This window comes from Schistocerca nitens, chromosome 7 (assembly GCF_023898315.1).
Source record: "Schistocerca nitens isolate TAMUIC-IGC-003100 chromosome 7, iqSchNite1.1, whole genome shotgun sequence".
Taxonomy (NCBI): domain Eukaryota; kingdom Metazoa; phylum Arthropoda; class Insecta; order Orthoptera; family Acrididae; genus Schistocerca; species Schistocerca nitens.
This window is the reverse complement of record NC_064620.1, coordinates 301,001,159-301,018,729: the sequence shown is the minus strand read 5'-3', so window position 1 is coordinate 301,018,729 and position 17,571 is coordinate 301,001,159.

Sequence of the window (17,571 nt, the reverse complement as noted above, 5' to 3'; positions counted from 1 at the left end):
AGGATAACGACATCGCTCGACTAGAGTGGCCAGCATGTTCTCCAGACATGAACCTTATCGAACATGCCTGGGATGGATTGAAAAGGGCTGTTTATGGTCTGCGTGACTCACCAACCAGTCTGAGGGATCTACGCCAAATCGCTGTTGAGGAGTGGGACAATCTGGACCAATAGTGCCTTGATGAACTTGTGGAGAGTATGCCACGACGAACACAGGCATGCATCAGTGCAGGAAGACGTGCATATTAGAGGTACAGGTGTTTACATCAATGTGTATCACCACCTCTGAAGGTCTCGCTGTATGGCGGTACGACATATACTGTGTGGTTTTAATGAGTAATAAAAAGTGTGGAAATGCTGTTTACATTGATCTATATTCCAGTTTTCTGTACAGGTTCCGGAACTGTCGGAACCGAGGTGATGCAAGACGTTTTTTGATGTGTGTCTTTAAATTTGATATTGTTCTGTTCAGAGTTACTTCGTAATAAGTTATCTGGATAATTGTCCTGAAATCTATGTAAACCAGCGTGTTTCGTAGAACAATACAAAAATTAACAAATTTAGTACGGCTAAACAACGATGTGCTCTGTCGTAGAATAAGGATCCACTTGTACCCCAAGTAATTTATTCTAGTGACGCTAACGCACTCACAGGGTGTTTTTGCTGATCTGACGAATGTGAGGAGTGGAGTGTCAGAATACCTATTCTTGATTGTACGAAATTTAAACGGAAACTTTTTCATCGCCCCTTATGCTAGCCTTGTCGGATGCAGCGGATATTATTATTCTCGCCGTACAGAATTTGCGAATTGCATTCAACCCTAAAGCCGTCGGCACACGGACCGTGCATCCGAACGTTGAGCGTTGAGCGTACCGAGTTTCTGACGTCATAGCGTGGAATAGCACGTTCGGGAGTCTTTCCGAACGTGCAGAGCAATATCTGGCATGTCAGATATTCTGAGCGAGCGTCTTAGCGTTGACCAATGAGATGGCACAATGCCACCTACGTCACACGCACGCCGTCTCCCTTCAGTACAGAGTTGTGAGGCGCCATGTTGGGGTTCATTTCAAGCCTATATGTATATATGATCTTTCTGAGCACCAGCAAATTGACAATCACTGGAACACCCGTTGATAGTTGTGTGATTCGTTCCAATAAAATAATGAGAAACATCATATTCGTGGCAAAAGAATTATTGTAACTTGCGTATTATGAGAGTAGGCTATTTGGAGGCAGTGACACACTGAAGATCCACCAAAAACGCGTTGTTCTTGGTACAATTTCATATAATTAAATTTCAATTAGTAACATAATTATCCACATTAACTTTTTTAGCAAGTGGTAACACATATGGTTACGCAAACTGAGAGAACTGTTGGTTTAGCGTAATGAGTAGCGTCTGTTACATTTACATTTATAATTGTAACTGTATATAGGTCCCCATCAGGAAATTTTCATCTATTTCTGAAAAATTTGGACTCCTTGTTGTGGTATCTGTCAGACAGAGGGAAGCATATTATTATTTGTGGGGACTTCAATGTAGATTCTCTGAAAGAGGGTAATAGGAAAAATGACCTTGAAGTATTACTCGGTTCTTTCAATTTGACACCCGTTATTGATTTTCCTACTCGGGTGGTAAAGGATAGCAGCTCACTGATAGATAACTTCTTTATAGACCAAGATATGTTTAACCAGATAAATGCTCAGCCTGTTGAGAATGGTCTTTCTGATCATGGTGCGCAGCTAGTTACAATATATGACACAGCTCCATTCAGCAATACTAAACAGTCCTGCAAAGTAGTACGTTCAGTCAACGATTTAACAGTTGCAAATTTCAGGGAAAGCCTACAGCAGTTAGACTGGGATGAGGTGTACCATGAACCTGATGCCAATTTAAAATATAGTTTATTTCATGACATTTTTGTAAATGCATTTGAAAACTGCTTCCCCAAGAAAATAGTTACATATACTCGTAAGAAACCTTGTAACAAACCATGGCTTACTAAGGGTATAAAAATATCTTGTAACCGGAAAAGGGAAATGTATCTGACAGCAAGAAAGAGTATTGACCCACAAACTATCAAACATTATAAAAACTACTGTGTTATATTAAGAAAAGTTATTAAAAAATCCAGGAGTATGTGTATCATGTCTGAAATCAGCAACTCTGATAATAAAATTAAAACAATTTGGAATATTATTAAAAGAGAAACAGGTCAACCAAGAGCAGAGGAAGACAGTATTACCATAAAATTGAATGAAAACATTACGAACAAAAAGTCAGAAGTTGAAAATATTTTTAATAATCATTTTCTAAATGTTGTGGATATAGTAGGATCCAGGTGTTCATTAGAAGATGCTAGGCTGTTAATGGAAGAGGCCATACCTATGCAATTTGATACAATTGAAATCTCACCCACTTCTCCCTCTGAAATTAGGAAAATAATAAACTTGCTTAAAAGCAAAAACCCACATGGAATTAATGGCATTTCCAGCAAAATACTAAAAGCTTGTTCTCAACAGATAAGTAAGATTCTCAGCCACCTGTGTAATAGCTCTCTGGAACAGGGCATTTTCCCTGATAGACTGGAATATGCTATTGTTATACCTTTGCGTAAAAAGGGGGATAGATCTGATGTCAACAATTACCGCCCAATATCCCTTCTAACAGCTTTATCTAAATTTTTGAGAAAGTAATGTATTCAAGAGTAGCTTCACATATCTGTAAAAATGAAGTACTAACAAAATGTCAGTTTGGTTTCCAGAAAGGTTTTTCAACAGAAAATGCCATATATGCTTTCACCAATCAAATTTTGAATGATCTGAATAACCGAACACCACCCATTGGGATTTTTTGTGATCTCTCCAAGGCTTTTGATTGTGTAAATCATGAAATTCTGCCAGAAAAGCTCAAGTATTGTGGCATGAGTGGGATAGTGCGCAAATGGTTTAATTCGTACCTAACTGGAAGAGTGCAGAAAGTTGAAATATGTAGTTCTCATAACATGCAAAGATCAGCACATTCCTCAAACTGGGGAACTATCGAGGATGGGGTTCCACAAGGGTCAGTCTTGGGTCCTTTGTTGTTCTTAATATATATTAATGACTTGCCATTCTATATTCATTAAGAGGCAAAGTTAGTTCTCTTTGCTGATGATACACGTATAGTAATCACACCTGAGAAACAAGAATTAACTGATGAAATTGTCAATACTGTCTTTCAGAAAATTACTAAGTGGTTCCTTGTAAATGGACTCTCACTGAATTTTGATAAGACACAGTACATACAGTTCCGTACAGTGAATGGTATGACGCCATTAATAAATATAGACCTTAGTCAGAAGCATATAGCTAAGGTAGAATATTCCAAAATTTTAGGTGTGTCCATTGATGAGAGATTAAATTGGAAGAAACACATTGATGATCTGCTGAAACGTTTGAGTTCAGCTACTTATGCAATAAGGGTCATTGCAAATTTTGGTGATAAACATCTTAGTAAATTAGCTTACTACGCCTATTTTCACTCATTGCTTTCATATGGCATCATATTTTGGGGTAATTCATCACTGAGGAATAAAGTATTTATTGCACAAAAGCGTGTAATCAGAATAATAGCTGGAGTCCACTCAAGACCATCCTGCAGACATTTATTTAAGGATCTAGGGATATTCACAGTAGCTTCTCAGTATATATACTCTCTTATGAAATTTGTTATTAACAACCAAACCCAATTCAAAAGTAATAGCAGTGTGCATAACTACAATACTAGGAGAAAGGATGATCTTCACTATTCAAGATTAAATCTAACTTTTGCACAGAAAGGGGTGAATTACACTGGCACTAAAGCCTTTCGTCACTTACCAAATAGTATCAAAAGTCTGACAGATAACCAACAAGTATTTAAGAAGAAATTAAAAGAATTTCTGAATGACAGCTCCTTCTACTCCATAAAGGAATTTTTAGATACAAATTAAGAAAAAAACAAAAAAGTATTTAAAAAATAAAAAATAAAAAAGATAAATAAATAAAAAACACAAAAAATAAAGAAGTTGTTACATTAACTTAAGTATGTTGATAAATTAACTTAATTATTTCATGTATTGGAAAATTTGACCCGTTCCACATAATTACGAAATATCGTATTCATGATCCATGGAACTAGTATTAATCTAATCTAATCTAATCTAATCTGTGTACATGTATGACATTTTGTTGGGGTGGTCGTTCACGTCTTAACACTTCCAAATTTTTTTTTCTAACATTCGCGTTTTTATTAGGTTCTGATACTTTATTAATAGTTTAATATAAGTATATTCTATAATATTTGATGTTATATGCATAGAAGTTCGCCTTTTTTTGAGGGGTGACTTTGATCGATTGGCTTAATCAACAGGACAGCTTGCGCTACTTGTGTAAAGATATTTTGCTCCTTTTTCTTTAAAGCTTTGTAATTCACTTGTTGCAAAGATTCTGCTACTGTGTAGGAACAGTGACCAAGTAAGACTGACCTTGGGGTTTTACTAAAATGTGGAAATGACGAAATACTGGTAATGTTTATCTTATGCAGAGAAGTATTCGAAATTTGAACCGCGCTGTTTGTAATGGAACTTTTATAAGCCTGTGACCTTATTTATTAGACATGGTACTTTCCTTTTCGTGGACGATGGAGGAAATGTGTGTTTTACTACAGCTAACGTGGGAATTTTACGCGTGCCACTTGAGTAAACAGTGTGATTTACGAACTATAAACATACCTGAACTGCCGCTGGAGTGTGTTGAGATCGCGTATACCAAGTACCGTATGCACAAGTAACATCGTTCCTGAGCGTTCAGCAGCACGTTGAACTTGGCTCGCCCAACGTTAACATTCGACAGCACGGTCCGTGTGCCGACGGCTTAATGGTAGGCAATGTGCTGGATGTAACGTAGTTCAAAATATGAGGTTTTGTACACTGTGTGCAATATCACCACATCTTATACTGCTGTTTAGTTTGAGAAAGACAAACGTTTGTTGCACTTATAAGGAATGGTTGACGTAGGAGCTGGTTTTAGCCCAACGACAGCTTCACTAACACTAGTGCTCGCGTCGAAAGTATTATAAATAGATCATAGACGAATAGAACTTTCCTGTGTGTCCGGTAATGTTTCTAGGTCTGTTAGGTCGGAAATGTATCTCCGTATATCGGTCTCCCGGGGCACATATCGTTTACAGATGTTCTGCAGAACGCAGGTTTGATACTGATCTTATGCTGTACGTATACTTGGATGTCAATTGGATCTCTTAAATATTTCAGTAGACACTATAACATATTTCAGCTAAGCAGTCATTATCACTGAACCCTTGTATCTGTTCACAACTCATATTATTCCCACTCTATATGCCATTCTCCATCAGGTTAAGTGTCATGGTCAACGTTACACTTATCGCGCTTGAGGTTGATTCTGATGAAAAGAAGCAGTTGATGGCTGGAGAACTGACACCAAAGGTTTCAGATAGTCTGCGTATCCAGTTATGCTGGCCACTGATACTGTACACATAAAGATAGTGTCAACCTCTTCAGCATCAACTACAGCCTGAATTTGCGCATTGAAGCGCTGAAACTGGCTGCAACAAAATAAACAAAATCATAAGAACGGCTGTAGGTGTCTCATTTTCTCACAGTAATAAACGGCCATCGTCCCCAAGACCTCCTGTAAAAAGGATGGACATACAAAAATTGGTCAATATCATGGCACATAAACCTGTGATGCTTACTGGATGGAAGTATAAACTGGGAATTCTGAGATGCGCTCAGCTCATTCCACATTATTCAGGTCCCCACCCAACTGGCTCTAAATGGCTCTGAGCACTATGGGACTTAACATCTGTGGTCATCAGTCCCATAGAAGTTAGAACTACTTAAACCTAACTAACCTAAGGATATCACACACATCCATGCCCGAGGCAGGATTAGAACCTGCGACCGCCACCCAACTGATTTCGGACAATTTAATTACAAAAAAGATAATTAATCACTGATTAGATCAGCAGTAATTATATATCCTTAATTGTCTTCATCAGTTGATCAATGGAATTCAAATTATTCATGAACTACATCCTTTCCAAGTGAAAGGTAACGGGAACTTAATCTAATGTTCAAATGTGTGTGAAATCTTATGGGACATAACTGCTAAGGTCATCAATCCCTAAGCTTACACACTACTTAATTTAAAGTATCCGAACGACAAACACACACCAATGCCCGAGGGAGGACTCGAACCTCCGCCGGGACCAGCCGCACAGTCCATGACTGTGGGAAGTTAACCCTAGACACTGTACAAAATGCTTTCTTAGAGACACGAAGGTATTTGTCCTTAGGAAAAAACCACGGTAAGGAAGGAAGGAAAATATGGAAAATCAAAATATAAATATACTGAGGGCTTTCAGGAACATGAATATGCATATATAAATGCCGTAGACAGAGACAGATCACAATTTGTCTGCATCGTTAAGTTAATTTATCATGAAATATGCATGTCCCACTGGTCAGATTTCTCAAGGATTGCGCTGAGAAAGCCACCGATAATTAGAAGTGTCAGAATTAAGTGGAAGTACCATTAAATCGAGAAAGATTACGTGAAACATTTCTAAGAGAGACGTTTCGATGTTATCGAAGCATGGACAGTCTTTCTGCGCAACCAGCTGGTATCAACATGTACAATTCTCTGACTTCATCCTGTAACCTTTATTATTTCCTCATTGTACGTTTTACCATCTCCTTTCGTTTCAGTCATGCAAGGTTGTTAATTTTTTTCACTTTTAGCATTACTCGGCATAGATTCAACGTATGGAAACACGGTATTGTCGATTTCTTCTCTTGTTGTCACTACCTTAACTCGAACTGTTCGGATATGTAAAATCAAGTTCGCTTATGAGTTTTATGATTTGGCTTTCTTTCGGGTGGGTGTATTACGTACACTGATGAGGCATAACGTCTTTGTCCATCACGAGACTGGATGCCACCTTACGAAGGGCAAATTTCTGTCCCCCTGCACCTGAAAGCGAGCACCTCGGCAACCCCGTAGGCGATTGTTTGCTTCCGTGCTACTGTCGTGAGAAACTATAGAAAGCGATGGAAGGAATGTGAAAGCACGAGCGGCGTCAAGATGTTCGAAAACCGTGTCTCCACTGATCAGTGAGGACGGAGGTTTACCCGGTCAATAAATCAGGATAGGTGACGAGCTGTGGAACATCGGACTAGACACTGCAACGCTGCTGCAGGCACAAGTCTTTCGGAACATACCGTTCTTTGTTGAACATCCCTACCTGATCCGATTTAGACTAAACGACACTGTCAATTACGACTGCTATGGGCACGGATGATTTGGCTAGGTCAACGGAAATACGTCATGTTTCTTGATACATTGGATCGATGCTCGAAATATGCACTGCGCCTCAGCGTATGCCCGTGGTGACACTATAACGCTATGGAAACATTCACCAGGGCTTCCATAGATCTTGTGGCGGTAATTGAGGGCACCATGGCAGCTGTGATCTTGATGAACATTATTGCGGAGCACCTGCATCCGTTCGTGCTTGATCTGTCATCCATTCTGACGGCATATTGCAGCAGGATCACTGTCCGTGTCGCACGACCAGAATCGTGGTACATCAATGCAAACTCAAAATGATGTCTTGGCCGCAAATTCGAATGGTCTGAAGCAGAAGCATCACATCTGGGACCCTGTGGGGCACCAGTTCTACACCCACAATCAAGCGGCCCGTAATTGACAGGAAAGTCGTAACTTTCAGGCTCTACCTGTATTCATTCATATATCAACGATCGGTAGAATCCATGTCAATTTCATGATTAATTTTGTATGTTTTACACACATTTAAAAAAAACACAAATAAGATGAAGACGGTTCATTGTTTCCTAAAGTGAATGCGTCAAACTGTCAGAGTATACTGCATTATTAGATTGTGGATAATATTCTACAAAGTCTGACAAATCTCATGGTAGCAAAGAACCTTAGTTATCTACTAAAATATTTCACAACATTCTTTGGTGTAATGTTTTCTCGAACATCAAGCAAGAAAAAATGACAAATTGGTTGCTGATTTGAAAGCTTAATCATCATAAGATATCAGACATTTAAATGCTTCAGTCTGATACATTAAAACGTTATTTCCCTCGTCATATGTTTTGTTCCCGAGTATCGCCTATTACAGGTTCGCTCCATTGTTAATGTGTGGACGTTTTGTTCAAAAATTGCATTTATTAACCCTTTCTGTGCTAAATGAAGTCGATAAGTACGTTCCTCAGTAGCCTCAGTTTAAAGACGCTTGTGCAATAAGTACAAACGGCACTCCGGTTTGTGTGTAGTTTCTCGACGTAACTTAGAATTCACATACAGACTAATTTCTTTGTTTACTGCAATAACGTCAGTGGCTTTTCTTTTCTTTTCTTACCTTCTGCAAGCTGTTTTCTCTTCATTTGTTCCTGTCCTCCCAATGAATATTTTCGCACCTCCAGTATGAAGTCAGATTGTAACTTTTAAAAATTAAACGTAAAGTAAACCCATAAAGGAATATAACTTGTTTCAGTTTGACATATTTATAACACAGACAGCCAAACCGAGGCTTGAAGAGTCGGCGACGAATTTAAAGTTTTAAAATAAGTGCTTTATCCAGATAACTGTATTCAAGCACCTCACAAAAACGCCAAGTGCGCCGTAAGATGTTACATACATCTCACTTAATTCACCATCTTCGTGAATCAAGATCTTCTGTGAAGCGTAACAACACAAACGATACAATACAAAAATGTTGCTGCTGTTGTTTTAGTGTGCTTACGTGCTCACCTGTTTACAGCCCTCTTTGTGTTGGTACTCGGCTGTTCGTTGTAATAGAGACTGCAATCATGGCTATGCAGATACTTATATCTGTGATTATTTGCTTGGGAATGAGGTATACTCCCAATGTAATGTACAATAAATAAACATTTTACACCTGTGAGCGGAAATTACCATTATTTGTATTTACTGTGCATGCAGCTCATGCCACATGACACTAAAATATTTCTCTTACGTATGAAATGACTAGTGGGAATATCAAAGAAATCAGAGCTTATCGATGCTCCTTGTTCCCACTCACCATTCCTGTTTGTGGCATTGCGTGAAGAAATGTGTAAAATACCATACAAAATATGTCCGCCGGCCGGGGTGGCCGAGCGGTTCTAGGCGCTACATTCTGGAACAGCGTGACCACTACGGTCGCAGGTTCGAATCCTGCCTCGGGCATGGATGTATGTGATGTCCTTAGGTTAGTTAGGTTTAAGTAGTTCTAAGTTCTAGGGGACTAATGACCTCAGAAGTTAAGTCCCATAGTGCTCAGAGCCATTTTTTTTCTCTCCAAGCGTCTTTTTTACACACATGTGAATTTAATTTAAAAAAGACGTTTCTTTCACGCACATGGATTACTCTCACTGTACAGTTTTCTTTGGATATTTCGAAGAGTCCATTTTAATCAAAGTTCTCGTCTGAAAATAACGTTCATTAGAATAACAACAGCAGTTCTCATCAGCAACTCGTTACTGGCAGACGGGTGGTAACCGCTCTTACAGAATGGTGGCCTTCTCTTTCCGGAGGGGGCGTAGGACCAAAACAAAATTAGTTATGGGCCAGTGATCAAACGCAAGAGTTAAGAATTAAGAAAACTGACGAAGGCCTGATGAGAGTAGCCACAACTCTGAGGAACACCCTTTGTTATGGCTGGAGCAGAATTTGCTCTGATAGGCCTTCGTTATCTGAAATTGCCTCTCTTTAATGCAACGTATACACGATGGTGAGAGCTTGCTTTTAGTGGTCCCACGTCAGCCAGATGGCTTCTGTGTGACGACGTCAGGGCTTGAATAATTGCAAATACGACAACTATATGCCGATGGCTTCCAAAGTCAGGTATTTCATAAAACATTTTCATATTCCGTTAAAAACCAAATTTATTTATTTTTAAAATTGAACGGCTCCCAGTTTATATCTCTACCCTGGGATAACGGCACGGTAACGGTAAATTGTAAATGAATGTGTTGTCCATTTCTGATAGTGTGGCACTTACCATTTTGTAAATTGAGTCAGAATGAAAAGGAAAGTCTGAAAAATATTTTTTAATTGTCACATTTCAGTTATGTGTAATTGGGAAGGTAATTTGCACAGCATGTAAGCAGACACTCCACATATGATTCCCGCACTGGCTACTAATGTAGAGTTAAGGATGTTAAGTTTGATTACCACAATGGGAATATCTGAACGACAGTGAAAACAGCTGCTATAAAGAAGTTCAAAGTGGAGACTAGTGGTCGTAATTACAAAGTAATGGCTGCCTACATTTGTACATTGCACTGTGTGAGAATTTGGCAAGAAAACTACGGAACGAAATGGGGTGTCGTACAGAAACTATGTTGCCATACCAAAGTTCGCATCGAGAATCGATACCATAGACATTAGCGAGGGCTCGCTCCAATTGTAGCGAGGCTCGTTTAGATTACGCCTCCACTCTAAGCACAGCAGCGCCCTTCCACTGAGGTCAATATAGTTTTGAGCTACCAGGAGCTCCCTTCAGTTTTTGATCTCATCCGAAGGAATCGACGTCAAGGCATAGGACGATAGTGATAGCTATAGTTTCTAATGAACAGTATGTTAACCATTAACTTGTGAGGTGAGGTCTCTCAGACCACGCAAAAATAATCGAACTCGCTCTCCAAGGTCAGTTCTTGCGGAAGGCTTCTATATTGGCAACTCTATAACGTTTCGTTGTCGGTTGCAGTACTCACTTGTCTGTGTTACTGGCACTTGCTATGGTCTCCTGGACCGCGGCTCATGAACTACGTACTTAGTTTTCTTCAGTATAGTACAAAATGTGTTCGCAGGATCATGTCAGTTTTAACTGTCGTAAGTTTGATAGAACTGTTAATCGATCGATGGTTGAATATGTCAGTGACATAGATAAAGAAACAGACGAAAATACGATTTTACAATAGCTAGCGATCACAGTTCTTTTAGCAAACAGTCCGGTGATTCAGAGGAAAAAGTGTTGTGATGAAGACATCTCTGCTTCTCGAGTAAAGTACTTGAAGTGTTAGTCAAAATCAAATTTGTTCTGAGTGGCGAGAAAAGAAAAACTTTAGATCTCAGCATTCGATGTCAGTCTTGCAGACTTTCTTTCCACAAGTAACGAGGCAATTTTTGTGTGCAAGTTTAAAACCTGGAATTTAGTTTCATGTCAACATTTACTTGCTTCAAAGGTACTACAATATTTCAGTATGTGGAATACAGTTCTCTAGAGTTCGTTTATATGTTTCATTTAAACAATGCAGCAAAGTCTGTGATTTTATGTGATAAGAATAAAATATTGTAGGTCTTATGTAGAGCAACAGAATCAGCAAGAAGTATTCGAACAATTCTTAAATAATTGTAAAAATAATCCTTTATAATTAAATTAAAAAATTCATGCAATTTGTACCGTAATTCTCGAGTCGAACATATGGGTCCCCTAGACCCCACCTCACATTACATGTTACAGAAAAGTCACCTCATGAGTTAATGGTTGATTTGTGCATCATGTGAAGCTTTAATCGTCAATAACACTTGTAAATGATTCAGTACACTTGTGACAAAGCAGTATGTCAAAGTTATGTAAGTCTCTTATTCAGTTATGTAATAAAGTGAACTAATGTTTGATGTGCTCTAGTTTGATGTGCCACCTCACCGAGCAAACAAAGAACACACAGTTGTAGGCGGACTAGAGTAATTTAACCTGATCACAACACAAATGCTAGACCATATGAAGAGAGGTGCGAGCAATGGCAGCGAAACGTAAAGGCTAAGCAGCTTAGCAAACGAACTGTCGCCAGCCATTCCCTGGAGATTAGTTGCAGTAGCTGGGAACTTTTCTTTGTAATCTGTTATTTCCTCTTATGTTCTGTCTTTTCCTGTTTCACTAAATCTTTAATTCCTTCTTTAACAATTTTCTAACCAACATTCTGGAAGCTATGTACTGACTCGTTCCATGACCAAGTAGCTATGGCTCACTTGCACGCATAGGACCTGATAAATTGCATAAAAATATGATATTAGAAAAGACAAGTATCGTTATACGAGTTAAAAATGGCTAGAAAAATTTAATTACAGGATCTATTGAAATGAGAATATTAGGAAAGAGTCCGCCCTGGTAGATGTCGGCACGGTAGCTCAGCGTGTTCGGTCAGAGGTTTAGCTCCCTTTGTAATAAAAGAACTGAGTTAATCGATCAACAACGAACTTAAACGGTTGTCTTACGGCGTCCGCCCCGAGCAGATGCAACGAACAAAATCGAACAAAAATGAATTTAAAAAAAAGATAGCTGAGTGGTCAGCGTGACGGATTGCCGTCCTACGGGCCTGGGTTCGATTCCCAGCAGCTGGCTCGGAGATTTTTCTCCGCTCAGGGACTGGGTGTTGTGATTTCTTCTTCATCATTTCGTCTCCACCCGGTGCGCAGGTCGCCCAATGTGGTGTCGAATGTAATAAGACCAGCACCAAGGCGGCCGGACCTGACACGCAAGGGGCCTCCCGACGAATGACGCCAAACGCTCATTTCCATTTTCCATCAGGAAAGTTATCAGTAGGGGTGACAGTCTAAAATCACAAAAACGGTAATAATAGTTGTCCGCTTTATTAAGATTTCACGACTCTTAAATCCCTCCAAATCATCATCTGTATATCACGTTCGACAGTGATGGTAGTCATGAAAATATTTTTTCCAGTCTCAAAGGATGACCCCAAATGATTGGTAACGTACAGGCAGACAGTGGATAACGTCCATCAATACTCTTCCATTTATAATGTACCGTAGTACTGTACTGGAGCTGAATACGTTACTTCAAAAAAATCATACAGCCGGTGAAAAATGACTTTGTTACTCAGATTGCTCATTTGCCGCGTTTCGGGATTATTTCCGTCATCAGATATCAGTTACTTCAGGGTAATGCTTGGATCTATGTGCTAAGCGGATCTAACGTTATGTTTAAACATCCACTCTTGCTCTTAACACTGCTTGCACCCGGAGCTAAAGAATTAAATCCCCAAAGAAAAGATCCGAAAAACATCAAGTGAGCAATTTGACTAATAGCCATTTTTACAGGCTGTACGAGTTTTTTTAAAAAGACCTGTACAGTTCCAATACAGTCCTACAGTATAAACATCTTTGCCTGCCTCCAATGGGACTTCATGTCTCAACTATACTGTTTCATGCCAAGCTGGGCATATCAACTTAGACTAGTGTTTTTGACGAGAAGTGTTCAGTTAACGATATGTTCCAAATTACGCCAGTCGTAAATTTAATTCTTTAACTACGAGTGCAGACAGTGTTAAGGTCAAGTGTAAGCCACTACGCGTAGAAACTGAGATTCACTTTGCATAAGAGTCCAAGTTTACGCTAGTATAACAGATATTTAATGATGGAAATGAATCTGGAATGCATCATGTGGGTAATTTGGGTAATAAAGTTACTTTTCACCGCCCGTATGACTTTTTTGAAGCGACCTCTTCAGCTCCAATATAGCACTTAATTATAATATAATCATGATTGCCTGCCTCCTACGAGATTTCATGTCTTAAGTGTGTTACGTTTTTGACATTTCGTAGTTCAACCAGTCAATAATACAAATGGATGAACGTATGAAAATAGGAAGTCCTACTTGAACGGTGATTCATTTCGTATCGTTATCAGAAATATTTGTAAACACCCAGGCATTACTTTATACTTCAAAGCACTAACATATCAAAAGCTTTGAAATTGATTTCAGTGAAAGGGTATAACATGGAAAACAGACTAAGGACCGAGTGTCATAAGATTGAAGATTAGAAAGTGCAGACAAATGCTGAGTCAGCAAATTCTATCAGAAAATAAACTCTCCCACCATTAGTGCTAAGGTGCTGGGCAAATTAAATGATACCGGTATTTCTGTAAATAACAATTTATGATGACTTCAGTAAAGCAATCTCTTAACGGTAATGGATAACAACTCAGGTGGGAGTGACCCCATAGAAAAATATTACCTCAAAAAAAAATCAACTACAATTTTCAAAATTTTAAAAGCACAGAAGATTTGTACATCAGTGCGTCAAATAAATACCAAAAAGGATCCAAGACAATAGTACCAATCTGCAAACAATAGCTTCCAGTCAGATGACAACAACAGCAATAATAGTATGAATCTTGAATCACTAAAATAGTGGACTAGACACAATCATGTTGTTACAACATGTTTCACTACAATGCAAGAAGCTCCACAAGCAAACAGGGTACAATTTTTTTTAACACGAATGAATTCTTGGACTATGGCTAACTAAATTTTTAAAATAAGTGAGACCTCCGATTATTAAACTTACATCAGGTACTGAAAATACAAACAGGTGAGGCCCACTGTGAACGCGAAAGCTACTTTAAATTTTAAAATAATCTGCCGTCGGAATATGCAGTAATACAGTGAAGAGCAAAAGAAATGGGTACACCTGCCTAATATCGTGTAAGGCCCCCACGAGTAGGCAGAACTGCCGCAACACGACTTGGCGTGGACTCGACTAATGCCGGAAGTAGTGCTGGAGGGAAGTGACACCATGAATCCTGCAATTCTGGACGTGTGGGATGTCGCATTATCCTGGTTGAATTGCCCAAGTCCGTCAGAATGCACGATGGACGTAAATGGATGCAGGTGATCAGACAGGATGTTTACGAACGAATCACCTGTCAGAGTCGTATCTACGGGTATCAGTGGTCCCATATCACTCCAACTTCACTAGACTCACAGCATTACAGAGCCTCTACCAGATTGAACAGTCCCACGCTCACATGCAGGATCCGTGGACTCATGAAGTTCTCTCCATGCCCGTACATCTGTTCGATACAGTTTGAAACGAGACTCGTTTGACCAGGCAAAACGTGTCCAGTCATCAACAGGGCGATGTCGGTGTTGACGGGCCCAGGCGAGGCGTAAAGCTTTGTGTCATGCAGTCATCGAGGGTACACGAGTGTGCCTTTGTCTCCGAAAACCCATATCGATGATGCTTCGTTGAATGGTTGGCACGCAGACGCTTGTTGATGGTGCAGCATTGAAATCTGCAGAAAAATTGTGGAACGGTTACACGTTGAACGATTCTCTTCAGTCGTCGCTTGTTCCGTTCTTGCAGGATCTTTCTCCGGCCGCATCGATGTCGGAGATTTGGTGTTTTACCAGATTCCTGATATTCACGGTAAACTCGTGAAATTTTCGCACGTGAAAATCCCCACTTCATCGCTACCTTGAATATGCTGTCTCAATGCCCTTGCGCCGACTGTAGCACCACGTCTAAACCCACTTCATTATTGATAACCTGCCACTGTAGCAGCAGTACCCGCTCTAATAACTGCGACAGACACTTGTTGTCTTATATTGGCGTTGTTGACCGCAGCGCCGTATTCTGCCTGTTTAAAAATCTTCGTATTTGAATACGCATACTTATACCAGTTTCTTTGGCGCTTCAGTGTGTATGAAAAGCCACTTCTCGACAGCGCTACAAAAGATTTTCAGAAATAGCTTTAGCAAAAGGATTTGACATCAACGTCCATGAATAATTAAGCTTAGTATAGGCATTCAGATTATTAAGGTAGTATATAAGTAAATTTGAGCACTACCAGGTAATGTAGTAAAAGATTTTCTGCCAGCACAACAGTTAAATGAAGATAGAATCGCCTTGAGGTGACTAAATTAAGTTAAATGCTTAATTTCAGTAACGAACAGTTGAAACAGTTAACGGCTGTTTACAGTCAGCGATGTAAACCCTAAACTTATCAGCTTAAGACCACTGGGGCAGAAGAGGGAGACAAACTCGCGACGCGATAGCACCACAAGAAGCGAGCACACTCAAATGCAGTAGAACAATAAACAGTTTATAGTAAAGTACCTACTTGAAATTAGCTGGCCAGCTTTTTTACGCAGACACGAGCTAAAACCAAGGATTTATTAGAATCCTGAGGCCCCTCTTGTTCTCTCTTTTTTTTTTTTTAATGAGCTGTGAACTTGGCTGCTATCGGAGACACACGGAACAATACAGCAATACCCGCTTCCTGGTTCCCTCTTGAATTCGCTACAATAATTATTAAGAAATGACCATTAGCTCCTCTGACTCATACCAAATGCATTACTCCAAGTACTACTCAAACAAGAAAGCACGTGCACCAGTAAGTGTGAAAAAATCGGTGAGCACCAGAAATACAAACGCTAGAAAAGTTTTAGAGCAATTACTAGAGCATGTGGCTCCCAATCAATATACAAACAAGCCAAACAAGCCAAACCTCTCAGTGAAATGACAACAGTATCCCAAAACTGCCGATAGTAAACTTAATAACTAACACACGTTTGCCACAAATCACGTAACGTGCTGAAAACGTCTCCAGATAACCCAGCACAGAATCAAACAAGCGCGTATACGCCCCACAGTATATCACTCCAACCGTTGAAAAATCATATACAAACTAAGATGCCCGAGGCCATAACACTTGTTTATCAAATTCAAAATTGCTGTCCTTAGCTGGACATAGCCGGCAAACATAAAATTCATCTGCCTCAGATGAGATAGATTCCCAGGCCAAATTCGCTTCCTCCAAATTGTTGAATGACTGACGATTTTAATTCCAGCCAGTGTATCGCCGCCAACAACACACAACTCAAGCAAGGCTGCACGTTTCACGCGAGGGCTGCGAACATGTCCGCGGTAATGGCGGATCCCGAACTACGCACAGTTCCTCCGACGAGACACGCGGGTATGCCACCCATGTCCATATATTGCCTCTCGGCGTCACCTCCCTGTCCCAACAACTCACGTCAGAGGCATTCGCCGTGAAGGGCTACAACTGATGTAAGCGAACCGCCGCGACATGGAACACACACAGCTCAGATATCTAATTCCATAATAAACTTACAAAATTTATTGCTTGAAAAATATTGGGGTCACGCATAAGTTCGTATTTATATATGCTTAATAGGCACAACAGATACACATAATAGACACTTTAGTCATCAAAAATATATTCTCCTTCGTTATTTACAATAGTCTCCCAACGCCGGGATAAATTTCGATTCCGAAACTGTAGAAACTACTCGGTTTTGAAGCGAACAACTTGTGGAGCCATGTTCGGAACTACATGAACTATAAGGAGAAAATGACAACCCCTTAGCAACCGGAATACCAATACGCAAAATATAAAACGTAGCTTATACACTAACCTGGTAATACACAATGAATCAGATTATTCAAAAGGGTGTTCAATATTTAAAGCTGGAGCACATCATACATACGAAAAAATTATGAGAAATAATTGACTTCACAGAAACATGTTTCAAATACACAAAACAGGAAATGGACGAATATCCCTCCATTATCCCCTTAACCAATTAATAATTAAAAAATAAAACTTCTCTTCACCTTTTATTTTTAATAGTGTGGATGTAAAATATATGTAAAATTAAATTGAAAGATAATTCAGCAAGTAAGATAGAAATCAATTTTCACTCTGT